Here is a 19,056-nt window from a genome sequence, read left to right on the forward strand (position 1 = left end):
TTGTTGTTCTTTCTCCCTCTCACCTAGTCCCATACATCACCTCCCCTCATTTCACATTGTCCCTGGGCTCCACCCTGTCCCCATTTGCTAGCCTCCAGTGCACTGCCATTTTTTTTTCTTTTGTTCTTTTTTTCTCTTTCTTCCTGTTGTTTCTTCCTCCCACCTAGGCTCATATGCCACCTCCTCACCTTCCCTCTTGCCCCTGCCATGCCATCACAGCTAGAGACCCACTGATGCACCAGCCCACCCCTGTCCGGGGTGCACCCCACCCCCACAGGTTGGCCACCAACGCATCATCATTTCTGTTTGTTTGTTTATTTTTTCTCCCTTCTACCTAGCCCAGTTCATCACCTCCCCTCCCTTCCTGCTGGCCCCTGGGTCTGCCCTGCCCCCACTCTTCAGCCTCCACCATGCTATCATTTTTTTCTCTTCCTTTCCTTTCTCCCTCTCATCCAGTCTTGTATGCCACATTTTGCCCCCCTCCAGCCAGCACTTTCTATGCCACTGCAGCTAAAGAGCCACTGGAGCACTAGCCTGCAGCTGTCTGAATTCCATCCCACCCCCACCCAGGCCCATGTTGTGTTGCCATTTTTTAAAATTCTGTCTTTTCTTTCTCCCTCCATCCTAGCCCCATATGTCACCCCCCCCCCACCCTTCCTATAGGCCCCAAAGTCCACCCTCCCCAACTTGCTGGAGCCCACCAGGCCACCATTTCCCCCCCTTTTTTCTTTTCTCACTTTTCTTTCTCTCACTTACATAACCCCATGCTCCAGCTCCCTTCCTTCCTACCTCTGTCCAGGGTCCGTGCAGCCCCTACCCACCAGCCCCCACTGCACAGCCATTTTTATTGTTTTATTTATTTTTCTTTTTATTTCTTTCTCCCTCCTACATAGCTACGTATGCCACCTCCCAACACACCACTCTCAGTAAAGGACAGAACATCTAGAAAGAAACTCAGCAAAGAAACAAGATCTAAAGGCCCAAAATTAAACATCTTGGCCTCATAGACATATATAGAACCCTCTACTCAACAGCAGCAAAATATACATTTTACACCAATGCAAATGGAATATTCTCCAGAATAGACCACATTTTAGGCCACAAAGCAGCCCTCAATAAAATCCAAAGCATAAAAATAATACAAAACATCCTTTCTAATCCATAGAAGTAGAAATCAATAACAGGAAGAGCAAGGGAAAAACTCAAATAGCTGGAAACTGAATAACACCTTGCATAAAAACAGCTGGGTAATAGAAGAAATCAAAAAGGGAATAAAAAAATTCCTAGAATCAAGTGAGATTGAAAACACATCATACCAAAACCTTTGGGACACAGCAAAAGTAGTGCTCAGAAGGCAATTTATAGCAATAAATCCACACATCAAAAAAGAAGGGCAAAAATCAAAACATTAACCCTACAACTTGAACAATCAGAAAGAGTACAACAGAAGAACCCACAGTCACTAGAAGAAAGGAAATAATAATAAAGATTAGAGCAGAAATAAATGAAATAGAGAACAGAAAAACAATAGAATCAATGAGATCAAAAGTTGGTTCTTTGAAAAGATCAACAAAGTAGACAAACCATTGGGTGACCTGGTAAAAGAAAAATAGTAGAGGAAGCAAATAACCCAAATAAGAACATGGAGCAAGTGAAAACATATCCCTATGTTCATTACTGTAAATATAAAGAAAATTTGAACAGGCCAAAATATTCAGAGAATGCAAGGGGTGGAATTGGGTAGAAACACACAGTTTGTGGCTTTGGTAATGTTCTTATGTTGAGTGATGTGGTTTTTGTACACTTTAATATTGTACTTCACAACTTAGAACTATATGACATACTCTATGTATCTAATATTATATAAAAATACGATGAATATAATGTATGTATTTCGTAATGCGCTTATTGAACAGGAACAAGTAAAGCCTCATTTATAACAAAGGATTCTTGGCACAACGCAATGAAAACAAAGCAAAACAAAGAGCTTTGATCTTTGATAGAAATGGTTGAATTTGGCCTGGGGATAATGAAATTAATAATCACAGTGTACAAATATTAGCAGCATTTTCACTACGAACAGACAGCTGGAGGCCCCACAAATGCAGAGCCAAGTGGAAAGTTTCAGCGGCTCTATCAATGAACTATTTAATGAGGTTTTATCTGGGGCTCAGCTGCAAATAAAACATTATGGTTAGATTTCTAAACAAAACGTTTTAAACAGTATGATACTCTTCACTGTTACATTCAAATCACCATGAATATAATTAAAAAGTAAAAATATAAAAATAAATTTGGTCATAATTCCATTTAAGAAAAAAAATCCTTATGTTTATGTTTTGTAAATAAATTTTACTTCCTAAATGAAAATGTGTTTTGTTTGTGAAACTGACGTTTCCAACTGACCCTATTAAGACAAAACACACAGATTTCATATGAGTCTTACAATATCCTGGAGATATTTGGTTTTTTTATAGAGGGGGTGGAGCCCTGGTGACAGAGTGGTTAAGAACTCAGGCTGATAACCAAAAGGTTGGCAATTAAATCCATCAGCTGCTCCTTGGAAACTGTGAATCACTGTGAATCGGAATCTACTCGACAGTACACAACAACAACAACATCATAGAGGGGGTGTTCTTTAAGATCTACGGCTTTTGGAAAAGGACTTCAGCCAATCCCCAGAAAAACAGCATGTAGAGAACCAGGTAAATGAATACTATGACCTCATACTCCTTCCCTCTGATCTCCCATTGTCTATTGGAATTTGGAGGGCAAGGGAGTCCACTGATGAAGTCTAACATTAGCTTCCAAGGCACAAAGCACAGTGTAGCAGAGTGCAGAGTGGACCTGGGAGAGCAAACGGAAAATACCCAATGCAGAGGCAGAAAGGATGTTTGGATAGGCAATTTATGAAAGTCCACTATAATAATTAAGTCACAAAAATCATAAAATCGAAAAGAGTATCAGGACTTTCTTCCCTGGCCCTCCAGGCAGCCATTTAGAGTGTCTTGAACATTTTCAGTTTAGGGAGGCTCGCTATTTTGTGAATCGATACTTTCTATTTTCTAACAGTTCAAAGAAAAGTCTTTCCGTCATTGAGCCAAAATCTTCCTTTTTGACATCCATACTTTTATTCTTTATTGATCCTCCAGGATCAATACAAAAGACTTAGTTTCTCTTCCACATTTTCTGTCATTTTTTTATATTCCCAAAAGCACTATTCATTAAATAAAATATGCCCAATTCTTTTAACCACTATTTTTAGACTATTAATCATCCTGATTGTCCTTGGCTAAATTGTGGCTCCCACAGGTGTAGTGAGTTCAAGGAAATTTGGGGATCAAGGAATAAGATACGACCATGAGATAGCAGCATTGCACAACAAGCTGTTTGTTGGGGCTGACAATTTGGCAGCCACATGCAAGGGGTGGTCCACAGCAGGGGGTCTTCTAGAGGCAGAGAGCTACTAGGAGAGAAAAAAAGAAAATGGGAGAGAAAGAGGGCACGAAAACCTCTTCAAAGAAGAGGGTGTGGGCTTATGTGACGTTCTCCTGCAGCAAGGTGGGGAGTCACTGGATCAGAGAGTTCCAAAGGGCAACTCAGCTGGAGGTCCTTATAATTACAGGGCTTATCTAAGGTAGCAGGAGGAGCCCTGGTGGTGCAGTGGGTAAGTGCTCAGCTGCTAACTGAAAAGTCTGCTGTTTGATTGCACTAGCCGCTCCTCAGAAGAAAGATGTGGCAGTCGGCTTCTGTAAAGATTATAGCCTTGGAAACCCTATGAGGCAGTTCTACCCCATCTTTTAGGGTCGTTATGATTCAGAAGAGGACATGGAATGAGGGATATCATTGCTGATGTCAGAGGGATCTTGGCTGAAAGCAGAGAATACCTGAAAGATGTTTGTGTTTTATTGACTATACAAAGATCCGACTGTGTGGATTGTAATATATTATTGATAAAATTACTAAGAATGGGAATTCCAGAACACTTAATTGTGCTCATGAGGAACCTTTACATAGATCAAGAGGCAGTCACTTGAGTAGAACAATGGGATACTGTGTGGTTTAAAATCAGGAAAGGTGTGTGTGAGGATTATATCCTTTCTGTATGCTGAGCAAATAATCCAAGAAGCTGGACTATATGAAGAAGAACGGGGCATCAGGATTGGGGAAAGACTCATTAACAACCTGCATTATGTAGATGATGCAACCTTGCTTGCTGAAAGTGAAGAGGACTTGAAGCACTTACTGATGAAGATCAAAGACCACAGCCTTCAGTATGGATTACACCTCAACATAAAGAAAACAAAAATCCTCCCAACTGGACCAATGAGCAACATCATGATAAACAGAGAAAAGATTGAAGCTGTCAAGGATTTCATTTTACTTGGATCCACAATCAACACCCATGAATGCATGGAAGCAGCAGTCAAGAAATCAAAGGACTCATTGCATTGGGCAAATCTGCTGCAAAAGGCCTCTTTAAAGTGTTAAAAAGCACTTTAAGGACTTAGGTGCACCTGACATAGCCATGGTGTTTTCAGTCGCTTCATATGCATGCAAAAGCTAGACAATGAATAAGGAAGACCGAAGAAGAACCAACACCTTTGAGGTATGGTGTTGGTGAGGAATATTGAGTATACCACAGACTGCCAGAAGAACAAACCAACCTGTCTTGGAAGAAGTACAGCCAGAATGCACCTTAGAAGCAAAGATGGCAAGACTTTGTCCCACATATTTTGGTCACGTTATCAGGAGGGACCAGTCCCTGGAGAAGGACATCAGGCTTGGTGAAAAAGAGGGTCAGCAAAAAAGAGGAAGGCCCTCAATCAGATGGATTGACACAGCGGATGCAACAATGGGCTCAAGCATAACGATTGTGAGGATGGCGCACGAGTGGGCAGTGTTTCACTCTATTGTATATAGGGTCACTGTGAGTTGGAACCGACTAGAGGGCACCTAACAACAACAACATGAGTTGAAATCCACTTGATGGCAGTAGGTAGGGCTAGCAGATGTTGGGCACAGTTTTAGTGGGTGTCTAAAGCAGGCAGGCTCTAAGTAGCTAAAAATCTGCTTATTTGGGCTGTTTTTAAAATGATTTATTGCATACACATTTGAGTTTGGCACCAGCAGGCTTTCTTTGGGCTAACAGGCCTCAGCTAGTTATGAAGAAGTAAACAATATTAATAAGTTGTTTTAGGGGATTATTTAATTTTTCTATAGGGAGTTGATTTATTTCATGATTACCAAAAAAAAAATAAAAGCCAAATGCACTGCGGTTGAGTCAGTTCAGACTTGTAGTGACCCCACAGGGTTTCCAAGGCTGTAAATCTCTGTAGAAGCATACTGCCACATCTTTCTCTCGAGGAACCACCAACCTTTCAGTTAACAGTCGAACGCTTTAACCACTGTACCACCAGGGCTCCATATTTTTGTGATTAATGATGATTTAACACCTTTTTGCAAGCCTCTAAAGGAAATGCTGTAAACGTGGCTACAACCAAAGCACTAAAAGGAAGAAAAACAAAAATTCCACTGATTATCTCGTTTACTGAGTTCTATAGATTAGGACATTCACACTCGATAAGTTCATCTCCTTCAGCTAATTTGCTGTCTGTCACACAATTGATGATGCAGTGCCTCTTCCTGCTCAAATCTTCTGACCGAAACTCAGAAAGATGACTTTCACCAGTGCCTTAGCCTTTCGGAAGCAGATCACCAGGCCTGTCTTCCAAGGTACGTCTGGGTGGATTCAAACTGCCAACCTCAACATTTCCCATTGGATAAGCAAGACTACAAGAGAATTTATTTGGTCCAGATGTAAGTCCTCAGATGGTATATGATGGACAACCTCCGAGTAACCAGAGAACTCAGCCAAGGCAGGATATGTATCAGGTGAAATAACAGAAACCAGTGCAATAGACATGAATGGAGATAGCCACCCATCTCCCAGTTCCACCAAGGGACTATGATAGTGGTCCTCGTGTAGAACCGCATGCTGCAGCATGAACCACTTAGGTATTTGCTCCTGGGAACTGGAAATGAATACGGGACCAGAAGTGACTGGAGCAGAATCGCCTTGCTAGCAGCCCCCTAGACAGAAGTCCATCCCTACCTGCCACAGCATCCACTGAAGGTACTTGTCATGGATTGAGTTGTATCCCCCAAAAAATATCTGTCAACTTGGCTAGGTCAGGATTCCCTTGTATGATTGTCTATCATTTTATCATCGGATGTGATTTCCCTATGTGTTGTAAATCCTGTCACTATGATATTATAAGGTGGATTAGTGGCAGTTATACTGATGAGGTCTAAAAAATTAGATAGTGTCTTAAACCAATCTCTTTTGAGATATAATAAAGAAAAGCGAGCAGAGAGACATGGGGACCTCATACCACCAAGAAAGCAGTGCCAGGAGCAGAGCGCATCCTTTGGACCTGAGGTTCCTGTGCTATGATGCTCCCAGACCAAGGGAAGACTGATGCATCACAAGGACCTTCCTTTAGAGTCAACAAAAAGAGAAAGCCTTCCCCTGGAGCCAACACCCTGAATTCGAACGTTTAGCCTACTGGACTGTGTGAGAATAAACTTCTCTTTGTTAAAGCCATCCATTTGTGGTATTTCTGTTATAGCAGCACTAGGTTACTAAGACGGTACCCTAGGCACTGCCTCCCTGAGGCTGATTATTCAGCTCTTCCTTTGAGCTTGTGACCAGTTGTCCTAATAAATCTCATTTCCTAAAGTTGGTGAAGTCTTTTTTTTTTTTTTTCCTTCTTCTTCTGTTGTTTGCAGCCCAAGGGGGAAAAAAAAGAGAGAGAGAAATGCAAGAACTTTTTACTACTGAGGAGAGGACAGTGCGAACTTTAAAAATGTATTTTTCGGGAAGGGTAGAAAGCGTGAGGAAGGAAAAATTTGAAGACAGTGTTAAAATATTGTCAGCATCTTGGGAAAATTAAAGTGTGCTGTTCCCATTGAACTGCTGTACCTGTAGAGAACATGTTGTACGCTTACATGATTTATAGACACAGTATCTTCCTAGACCTCTCTTCATAGAAAAAGTTTCAACAGATTTCTATTAATTTTTCCCATGAAGTTTCAAATGCAATAAGTAATTTAACTTAAAGATATTTAAAACCCAAATGTGGTGAGCCTACTTTTCTTCCCAAGTTCCTATCCACATCCAAGGAGAAAGCTTGTCTTACAGAATTCAAATTTTCTGAGTTGGAATTGCGTCGTAAACTCAAATACAATTAGTTTCTTCTTTGTGAATCATATGCACTAAATTTTCAAATGGTCTACTAATTGTTGTGAACCAAACTGAAGATCTTCACCTCAATACTTCTTTAAATTAGTTTGCTCCAAGAGGATGAGTAAGCTATGTAAGTAGCCAACTATGAAAAAACTCAGCCTAAATTAGCTGAGTTTACCACATTGCAGTTTTAAAAACTAATATGACATGAATTTTAATGATGTCCACAGTATTTGTGCTCTACGGAAATTACAGTTAATGGTGTGTAGTTCAAACGAATGCCTATACTCAAATAGAGTTGTTGATGTTACTTGCTGTTCAGTCAATTCCAGCTCATGGTGACCCCTGGTGTGCAGAGTGGAACTGCTCCGTAATGACCTTTCAGAAGCAGATAACCAGGCCTGTCTTCTAAGGTGTCTCTGGGTTAATTCAAACTGCCAACCTTTCAGACAGCTAGTAGTCGAGCACTTAACCATTCACACTACACAGGGACTCTTCAAATCATGCTACAAAATAAAAATATATTATAAATTAAAGAGTATAATATAATTTATAATTCCTATTACCTCAAAGTGAAAAGGTGGGAAGAAATCTGCTCAAAGTACCTTTGAGGTTTTCTAAATATCCTCAGTCCATACCCAGGGAATTTTAAATGGTTCTTCTCCCATAATGATTTTGCAATATCTTTAGGTTACCCTGCAAAATCAGAATGGAAGATGTATGTTGTCATGGATTTCCCAGCAACCGTTCCATTCCTTATAACTGGTCTAAACAAGTCATGGTAATTGAATCCCCTTGTCGGGGATAAGTATGGGCATTTGAGCCAAACCAGACTTAGAGGAGAGCGACAGTCTGCTTAGGAGCTTCAGGGAAAAGTTTTCTTACCACTGAAACAAAAGACCCAAGGTAGCTATAGTTCTTTATTTTCCTCTAGACAGTGTTTTGTCTGGACTTGATCCTTAAACTATTAGAGTCGTTTTGAAACTGCTATGTTAGTCAGTGTGAGAGAAAAATTGATACCTTAAAAATGGCAAAGAATAGAGAGAGAAAGGACTTGGTCCTTGGCATCACTGAGCCACAAAAATGAGCAGCTCTGGAATTTAAACAGCCCGCTGTCTCAGCTTCCTCACTAGTACATGGAGATAATTATAATGCTGACCTCAAGGGTTATTATGATTAAAAGAGTTAGAACATGTAAAGTGCTTAGAATAATGCCTGGTATGTAATAAGAGCTCAATACCGACTGCTTATTATTATCACTCTAATTCTGTACTCTCAGCTATATGTGATAATCCGTTTTATTGTTAGTTAAGATTTTCTGTTTAATTGCAGCAGAAAGTATCCTAACTGTTACAGCATACTTATCCCCAAGTATGTAAGTCTGAAAAAAATGGAGACTGAAGTTCCATGTCATATTTATTCCTTTCTGGGCAACTCTTATGTAGGTCCATTCTGCCTTATTTATGATCTGAGAAAGTCTAAGACAAGCAGAGACCTATGGGGAAGATAACGATTGTGCTTTCTGAAGATTACTAACTTCACTGTGTCCTCCAAGGACCAATTTTTAATATAACTGAAAACTAAATGATGGGATTTAAAGGGTTTCTGTCCCAAGATATTTCTCTATCTGAAATCATACAATTAAGAATTATATTTCACTGGAGAGAAGGGAAAAAAAAACATTTTAGAGGAGAGTGGAGCTAGGAAAATTGTCCGTCCTCTGCACCTTAATTTAAGCCGGATTAATATGAATGCTTTCCTAACGTCTAGTTTACCCGCAGTAGAAGAAAGAAAGAGAGGGAGAGAGAGAAGGGAAGGAAGGAGAGAGGGAGGATTGCTTGAAAGGAAAATATTATGTAGTTTCTAATAAGAGTATTTTAAGAGACGGAATCTACCTGGGCAAGGAATTTGAGATTAAGGATGATGGATTCCTGGGATAAAGTGGAAAAAGGAAGCAAATGTGTGTGTTTATGTGTGTGTGTGTGCTTGTGTGTGTGTGCATACATGTGGGTGTGCGTGGGTGTGCATATGGACATGTGTGTGAGTGTGTGCTGTAGATAGAGGAACGTGAAGGGTGACATGGTATACAAGGAGTTTTGACAGCAATAAGTGAAAGAATTGAGAGTCCACATGGAAGGTTGATACCAACACTACACAGGCAGATGTGTTGGAAATACGTTCGGACTCACTGTTGCTGGAGAAATTTGCTCAAAGTAGCTTTGAGGTTTTACTTGGATCAACACTTAGCACTCATGAAAGCAGCAGCCTCCTCTATGAGATTCTAAATAGAATGAGAACAGAGTTTATATCTTATAGTTATTTTTGTAATTCTTTTTAAAAGTATATCTCAGTGCCTTAAAAATTCTTGTTCAGTTTTAGTAATAATACCCAAATCCAAGTACTCTAGTGGAAGTCATATCCTATTTGTCTTTGTATCCATGTTTTTTTCTGATGATGCTTTCACAAACAATGCAATAAGCCAGATAGTATGATGTTTGCTTTTTTTTTTGCACATTTGGTTCCATCACATTTGAAGTTTGTAAAAGTACACATTCCATTTTGGTTAGTAATATAAATTAAAAAAAAATAGTACTTAGCTCTATGATTTGATTATTTTTTTCATTTTTATTTCATTTATTGATAAACCATTTATAAACAAGAAAATAATTCACATGATGCGCTTGTACCAGACTTCCAGAGTTTTTCCTAGCTCTGAATACTATGACAGATCATTTACTTTCTTTTTATTAAGTCTATAATACTAGACCTCCTGCTTTTTCCTCAAGGAGATTAGTGGCAGATTTGTAAGCTTTAGGAAGTCAGAGGCAAAATGCATTCTACAGCTATGACCAATTCCTTGTGGGGTAGTGGTTAAGAACAACTGTTAACCAAAAGGTTGGCAGTTCAAATCCATCAGCCGCTCTTTGGAAACCCTATGGAGCAGTTCTACTCTGTCCTGTAGGGTCGCAATGAGTCGGAGTCAACTCAATCACAACAGGTTTGGTTTTTTGTTTGTTTTTATCATACCTTAACAGAATAACAATTAAAAAAAAGGGGAAGGGGCAAAAGGGGGAAGGAACGTTTAAGACACAAGATACTGTCTTGTAATTAGAAGTGTCCTGGAAAATTCATAATGTCTGGTAGCCAGATGAGTACGTTCTGTGGCAATGACTAGCTTTTTCTATGAAGATGCTGAGTAGTAGGTTTTAAGCTCCTTAAACTCCCAAATGTGTTCTTCCCTAGTAAGCACGCCCAAGTGCCAGACTTATCTAGACAAGATGCCAATCCAAAATCTTGGCTAAAGATGAGCTTGAAAAAAAAATAGTGATGAAATGAAAAGAAAGAAATTTCATACTCACTGAGTTGGACAAATCAGCCAAAGCTGGTGTCCAAGAAGAATGAAAATCAATGAGCTAGAACTCTCCGTAAACGTCCTTGAAATCCCCAGCTCCTAGAAAGCAATACTCAGCTGAATTTTCCTAATGAGTGGGACATTTTTAGGAGTTCTCTGGCCCAAACATCTCATTGACCAGAATTTAAAATTAATATCCCACTTTTAAATTATTTCTCTACTTGTTTTTGATTTTCCTTAGATTTTACATTACTTTTAAAATTTATCTCAGTTTGAATATACAACTATTGAGGGTCTGCATTTTTTTTTTTTATATGATGCCTATAATCCTCTTAAGGAAAGTGTCATAATACCAACTGCCCTGAGATTCCAGCTAAACAAGGGTCAGTTATTGTTTGCTCCAGCTTTGGTGAAACAACGAAGGTAATCAGTGATAACCCTGTACCTAGAGATACAGAATGCCTTCTGTAGGCTCTGAAACAGGCTTTGATCTAGGGCTGCAATGATCACAATGCTACTGTTATGTTTTATATGTTGGGGAGGCTGATCCTACCGAAAGAAACTTTTGGAGACGTTTCAGAACTGGTCCCTCCATTCTCCGTGGCTATCAGACATGTCAGTTTAAGCTAAGTCAGATGCTGAATCTGGTACTCTGGACCTTCCCAGGAGCACCTAGAATTCAAGGCTGTTGGCTGACTGCTCCAGGATATTCTGTTCTCGTCTATTTCTCCAAACACTGTGGTTATAGATTACTCATGATTTAAAAAACAAAACAAACAAACAAAAAACCTGTGGTTCAAACTTACATGCCCCATGAAAAGTATTGTTATGGCATCACCAGGAAGAATTTTCTATATGGACATTGTTTTATAGCCTCTTTGTGTTACAGAGAAAAAAATATGTATTTGGGCTGTGTTAGATTAAGCCCAAAATATGTTTTTAACAATATTTAAAATTTTGAGTTAACTTTTTGAGGTATAAAATTTGCTATTTAATCAATAAGAAATATCTCTTAGAAGCAAGATAAACCAAAAACCAAACCCCTTGCTGTCAAGTCGATTCCAACTCTTAGAGACCCTATAGCACAGAGTAGAACCGCCCCATAGAGTGTCCACGGTGCACCTGGTAGATTTGAACCTCTGACCTTTTGGTTAGCAGCTATAGCTCTTAACCACTATGTCACCAGGGTTTCCAGAAGCAAGGTAAACTACATACTGCCTTTGAGTTGATTCCAACTTGTAGCAACCCTATAGGGCAGAGTAGAACTGCCACATATAGTTTCCAAGGAGTGCCTGATGGATTTGAACTGCTGACCTTTTGGTTAGCAGCTGTAGCTCTTAACCACTATGCCACCAGGGTTTCCAGAAGCAAGATAGGAGAGCGTTAATATTTGTTTTCAATGTTTCAATCTAACCTTGATCATAATACTCAGACATTGAAATCTTCCTGCTTTATAGTGTGATATTTGGCTCTGTTACCACCATTCGAGTAACAGATTTTTAAACATGAGTTATTGGTACTTCAAAGCCAAGGAAATCTTGTAAAAATGAGAGAAGTGAATTAATCAAAGTTATTACAGGAAAGATCCAAGAGGAGCAAAGGAACTATTATCATGAATACCATCTATTAAGAGTGTGGTTTATCATTTTTGGTGCCATATGTACTCAGAGATATAAAGAATACGTCTTCAAGAAGCTTACATTTTACTCTAGTAGGAAGCACATTGCCTTTTTTTTTTTAATGGTTTTCTGTTAATGTCTTAAACGTCCAAAGAAATGACAGAGTCAGAACTTTTACAGCATAGAGAAAGGAGAGACGAAAGTGGAAGAGTTGGCGTGAGTGTGGTCTTGAAGTAAAGGACAACTTAAACCAGCAGAGGGAACAGGGTACACTGAGTGTGAATGTGATACTGTGCATATCAGATCCCAAGAATAATAAATAGATTCATTTTGCTGAAATCCAGCATTCAAAACGAGAAGGTGCAGAAGTTTGAAGAGGAACATTCTAGATGGTAAAGGGGTCTTGATGTTCAGGGACTCCTGATTCTGTATTGCAGTGTTTTCTTAATATTTTCCAAATGTGCATAATAGTAATAAAATCATATTAATAATTTTGAAAATATCAAAATCTACTGAGTACTCAGTATGGCCTTAAAATAGTGTTAAGGACTTTTAGTATTTTAGCTGATTTAATCCTCATCACATCCTTTAAGAAATACGTTATTATTATTATCATTATCACCATTTTACAGAAGATGAAAAAACTAGGACAAGCAAAGTTGAGTACCTGGCCCAGGTTCTCATAGCCAGGGAAAGGTAGATGAAACCCATCAATACCTCTAAAATATCTTGCCTTCACAAACGTATTCTAGAAATCCAAAATGATTTCCATTATCAAATTTATAGTTTCTGGGTTTGTAGTGTGGCCTTCAAAGAACAAAAAAACAACCAGTAGCAGAATTGATGTTATTTATTTATTTTTTAATTGTGCTTTAGGTGAAAATTTACAACTCAAGTTAATTTCTCATATGAAAGTTTAAACATGTTGTTTTTTGATGTTTGTTGCAATCCCCACAATGTGACAGCATACTCCCCCTTTCCACCCTGGGTTCCCTGTGTCCCTTCAACCAGTTCCTGTCCCTTCCTGCCTTCTCTTCTTGCCTTTGGACAGGAGCCGCCCATTTGGTCTTGTGTATCTGATTGAACTAAGAAGCATACTCCTCAGGTGTATTATTTTGGGGGTTATAGTCCTGTTTAATCTTATTTTTTTTTTTAGAAGGGCAACATCGTGTAACTTCACCCCAATACTTCTGCGTTCCAGGAAAGAATATGTCTCATTTGAGGTAGATAATTGTGTCTCTTTCTAGAGTCCCGAGGCATTTCTTTTTGTAGGCATCATAAATAGAGCATTAATTATCCGCCTGATCTAGAGTGAAGCATTCATCATAAGCAACCCACTAACTTTTCTGTATGATGTTTAAATTATAATTAAACAAGGAACATTCAAAAGCCGTTGTGGTATTAAAGTAGAATTCTTCACAAGCATATTTGAGTATATGCTTTGGAAAACAAATAATATGGAAATATTAATAATTCAGAATGCTTTATTCCATTCAGCTAAACCAGGAGTGGTGCCAGTAATGACTCATTAAGCACAGAACATATTGTCAGCAGGAATAAAGGAGGGGATGACTCAGTTTTGTGGAAGTGGATGGTGTAACAATGCTTTGGTATTTATTAGATATGCTTTAAACACCCATGGCTTGTGGGTTTAAATTATTTCAACAGTGTTCAGGCTGTCTAACTTTTATCGAGCTGTGATTTGGTATGAAATTTCCCTGTCTACCCCCTCAATGCTGTTTCTGAATTGCAAACAGGTGCAGAGAGCTACAATCCACAGTGTGTTTTTGTTGTTGTTCTTTTCATACAAATTTAATCACTAGAGGTTTTTTTTATCTACTCCCTCTGCAAGCTAAAGAAACCCACCATCAAACTTGTTTTGTGGTTAGGCTTAGTTACAAAACCTATTCACAAAGCAAGCTAGGCACAGTGGCACAGTGGGAAAAGGGGATCAAAAATCTCATTTCTGCTTCTTTCCTTGAGTTCCAAATTGCATACCAAGGCCCCTGAGTAGATGCTACATTCTGCTTTGAAGTAATTAACATGTTTTAATGTTGGCCTCTCCACATATTCTGAACAGATAACTTACTGAATCTTAAGATCATATTAGAAAGGGATTTTTATCCCATCTTGACTTTCTCCTTACTCTTATTTTAGAGTCTTATCTCCCTCTCTACTTCTGCACCTTCCTTTTCTTGTAGGATCAGCTTCATCCAAGGTTTGAAGATAACACTAATCTTAGGCAAGAGGGCTTCAGGAAGCCATTCTGAAACACTCCATTAGATGATCCTTGTTGGTGATCTGATTACTCTTTTCTGCATCCCAGTTCTAGGTACAAGTAACTGGGAGCCTGCCTTGCTCTCTGTCTTTGTGATTGGGGCCCCCAGGCCCCAGCACAACAGGATTCCGCATCTCTTTTGTCTTGCTATCTGCTGCCTGAGGCACTGCCTGCTGCCTGCCGACAGGCCTTCCTCACATTTCCTGCCTGTCTGAAGAAGTGCCTGATGATGTGCGCATTCTGGTCCCACATTTGCCAAGGATGCAGGTTAGGCTGTCCTTCACATGGGATGCTTTCTATTACTACTCACCTGCTGTGAACTTGCTCCTCTTTAAATTTACTTCACTACTACATGTTAAAAAAGACCCAGCAATCTACTTCTGAAAATTAGCCAATGAATACCTTATGTATCACAACAGAACATTGTCCAATATAGTGCTGGGAAATGAGGTGCTAGGTTGGAAGGCCCTACACAATAGCCACAACAATGGGCTCAAATTTACCAAGGGTCATGAAGATGGCACAGGACCGGGCAATGTTTTGTTCTGTTACACATAAGGTCATCATGGGTCAGAGCTGACTCAAGGGCAACTAACAACAACCACATATTTTCCGAATTCAGTAGTTAAGAGAATTCTAGCTGAGTCATGTATTTGCTGGGTAATCTTGGACAAACCACTTAAATTTTCTCAGTAAAAGTGTCAATTGAATCACATAGTTCCCTTCCTTGAAACCCTCTCTGATTGTCCTTTCCACTTGGAATAAGATCCCAATCCTCATGTCACCCTATGAGACCCTTTACCATCAGGCGCCTGCTCCTCAGCTTGTTTCCTCACCTCATCACTGAGCTTCGCTCCCTGCCCCCGACACGCATCTTCCCATAATACAACTAGCTACTGTCCCCTCAGACCTTGTCACATGCCCTTCCCTTCTACAGAAATAGTCTTCCCCCAGACACCTGCAGGCTTCGTTTCCTCATTACATTCAGATTGTTGGAAGTATCACATTTCTAAAATGTTTCCCTATCCCTCATTCTCATCTCAGGCTTGATTTTCCATGACACTTCTCACCACCTGGCCTCCTGTCATAGATCTAGTACTGAGCGCACCTTGCCTGCTGTTCCTGCCAGGGGCAGACCCCATGAGAACTGGGCTCTTCTGTCCCTGCAGGGTCCTCATAACCTGGAACAGCACCTAGTCACAGACAGTTGGTCCACATTTGTTGAAGGACTCAGTGGGGATATTAGTTGTATATGCTTCATAGAGTTATACATAGAATAGTTGTGCATAGAGTTATTTGTGCAAAATCGTTGATAAGAAAACAAGTGTTTCTAGTTTTTTTTTTTTTTTTTAATAGAAATAAAAAAGTAAAGAAAATTCATGAGAAGCAGGCATGGTTTATGGTTTATATGCTAACACCACATGGAACAACATTGTAAGTCCAAATCAGTTGTTCTCTTTCCCTATAGCCAGGCATGTGTGGGTTACAGAGACAGTGAGCCTGAAGGGAGATGAACACTGTCTAGTGACAGCTTCAAATCAAAATGGGTGAAATATAATGCTCTCCAAATCTAGCATTTCTAACACTGGAGTTGGAAAACAGGATTAAGGTCGAGAGGATAAACCGATTTCAATTTTTTTTTTTTTTTTTTTGCCGGTAAGGCAAATAGAGTATTTGCTTGAAGAGCTCAAATTCCAGAAAAACCGACTTATCCATATTACTATAAACAAAACTGTCTATTAAAAGCCAAAACTAAATGATCTGGGGGATTAGCCACACCACCGTTTCCCTCTACTGGTATAAATAATCAACAGTTGACTATAGGGCTCAAATCCCCGCGTCAAATAAGCAATACCAAGCACACTCCTCTTCCCCATACGAACTATGTCTGTCTCTAATTTCCTGACTCTACGTAATGCTGAAGCCTCGCCATGTCAATATTATACCTTGATTTCAGGATGTGTAGCAGATAAACTTGCACTCTGCTTAAAATGTTGTGGCCATCCTCTTTCTCCCCTTGACAAGTTTTCTTCCATTTTATACCAGTAGTTAGCTTTTTAGCTCCTAAATTCTCTTGATGATTTCAAGGTAATGGAAATTTCTTTTCTTTTTCCTCAGAATTTCGTAAGAAATGATTATTTTCATTTTACCAGATGAACAGGGGAAAACATTTTCTAGCTTTGCAACTAGAAATGAGACATTCTTTTTTACCATAGCTGTGAAGTAAAAGAAATAATGAGTTTTATGGATTCAAGAATGTTTCCCAAAAACATACATCGTCAATCCTAATCTCTATGCCTGTGTTTATAATCCCATTTGGGAAAGAGTTGTCTAATGAGGCTGGATTAGTGTAGGGTGTATCTTGAGCCAGTCTTTTTTGAGATATAAAAAGAAACTAAACAAGGGAGCAGAGAGAGATGGGGTAAGATAGATGCCAAGACACATGAACATCTCTAAGGAACCAGAAAGCAGAAGCTGAAGAGACAAGGATCTTCCTCCAGGGCTCACAAAAAGAGAAAGCCATCCCCTCAAGCTGGCACCCTGAAGGCAGACTTTCAGCCCCCAAACTGTGAGAAAATAAATACCTGTTCATTAAAGCCACCCACTTGTGGTCTTTCTGTTATAGCAGCACTAGATAACTAAGACACAAAGACTGACCGATTCTTTCTTTATAACACAACGGGTGACTCATCATTCTTTGCCATCCTCGTTGTCACTGTGTGCATTTATATTTAGAATGGGATAGGTATATCATTTAGGGTACTTTTGTGGAGTCAAGGTGTCAGTGATATTCTAGGCAGATAAAATTAATAATCAAAATTTTAGGCAGAGTTGAGGAGAGAGCAGGTTGACCAAAAAGTAGTTTTGTTACGGTGAGTGAGGATAATTGCTTCATGTCTGATGCAGCATAAGACTTCTGAAAGAGGAATTACTAAGCATTCCAGGTGCTTCTGACCCTAAGATCCCAAGAGGCTATGACTAATCAGAAAGAAATTAACCAGGGTTTTTGTTTGTTTGTTTTTTCCTTAAATCCTTAAGCCAAGAGTTTATAGCACAATTTACAATCCAGGATTTACGTTTAGTTTACCTGAATTATTTCACTGGCTTTGGATATAATAAACTTCAGATTTTAAGAAGCAAAGGGTAGTACACAAGGTAGAAATTAGTGGTTGAAAAGCCAGAAGAGCAAAAGCCAATTTTCTTGATAAGCTCTCTTTTTGCACAGCTGGTGGTTTTAATGAATTTTGTTCAATTTTCAGTAATTTATTTCTGATTATGTAGTCTTGTGATTGTTCCTTCCTTATTCTTTGTGTTATCAATTGCTGAGTTGAGTAACAACAACTCAGACTCAAGATACTGCATTTTTCTGAAAAAGGAGAAAGAAAATGGGAATTCGGTCAGCAAACTAGAAAAATTTACCAGCGCACAGCAAAAACAATTATTTTCTGTTACTACACTTTTCATACTTTTCAAATGGAAAGAATGACATAGTATTGGATTAGGCATAGTAAATGAACCTATTTCTTTCCATATCTATAGGGGACTCAACCGCCATTTTTTAAAAAATTCTTAGATCCTTTTAGTAGGAAGAAGAAAATGCCAGCCTCAATCAACCATCACCCATAACATGGGTTTCTGTCTGCACAGGGGTCCTTTCTCTGCTATGCTTATTTCTCTCCCTATCTCCCCTTGGTCCCCTTCTAATTTCTTCTTTGGCCAACATTGTTTCTTTACTCATTGTTCTTTCTCCATCATCTGTTTTTATGTGACTAAACCTAAGAAAAACCAGCAGCTTATTCTCAGTGGTGACTGAAAAGACTTTCACTCTCTGAAAGGAATGACTCAAGGGAGACCCTCAAACCTAATTTGAAGAAAACAGAGACAGGGCATGAATGGTGCCCAAGAGTAGATACCCTCCCCAGGCTCTAGCACAAAGCTCTCAGCAAGACAGCTACTGCTGGGAATGTTTTCTCCCCCAGCTTCTCGTTGCTGGCCCCTTCTCATCCTTCAGGTCTCAACTCAAACAACGTGTTCTCAGAGAGACCTTCCCTGAACTCTAAAGAAGACTTGGGTTCTAAAAGAAGGAGAACAAGCCTGAGGGTAGAGCTGGAAGAGGGGCTCCCTAGTCACTACTGATTTGTGGGGGAGTAAGCACAAATGAAAGGAGCCTTGATGGCACAGTGGTTAAGCACTCAGCTGCTAACCGAAAGATGAACGGTTCAAACATACCGTCTGCTTATATAAAGATTACAGCCTTGGAAATCCTATGGGACCTTTCTGCTCCATCATATAGGGTCACTACAAGTTGGAATTGACTCTGTGGCAATAGGTTTGAGTTTTTTGGTTTAAGTACATATAAAAATGAAAGACAGTTAGGCAGTCCTTAGTGACTGGACGGGGGGAAGCCCTGGTGCCATAGGTGCAAGCACTGGGATGGGAAGTGCGCTGCCTTAATGGGCCCCTGAGCTTATCTGGAAAGGACAGCTGCCTGTAAACCATCACAGCCTCCTCACCTGCTCCCACTGGCAAGCAAGGTGATGTGTGAGGTGACACAGGC

Source organism: Loxodonta africana, chromosome 11, assembly GCF_030014295.1.
Source record: "Loxodonta africana isolate mLoxAfr1 chromosome 11, mLoxAfr1.hap2, whole genome shotgun sequence".
Lineage (NCBI taxonomy): Eukaryota > Metazoa > Chordata > Mammalia > Proboscidea > Elephantidae > Loxodonta > Loxodonta africana.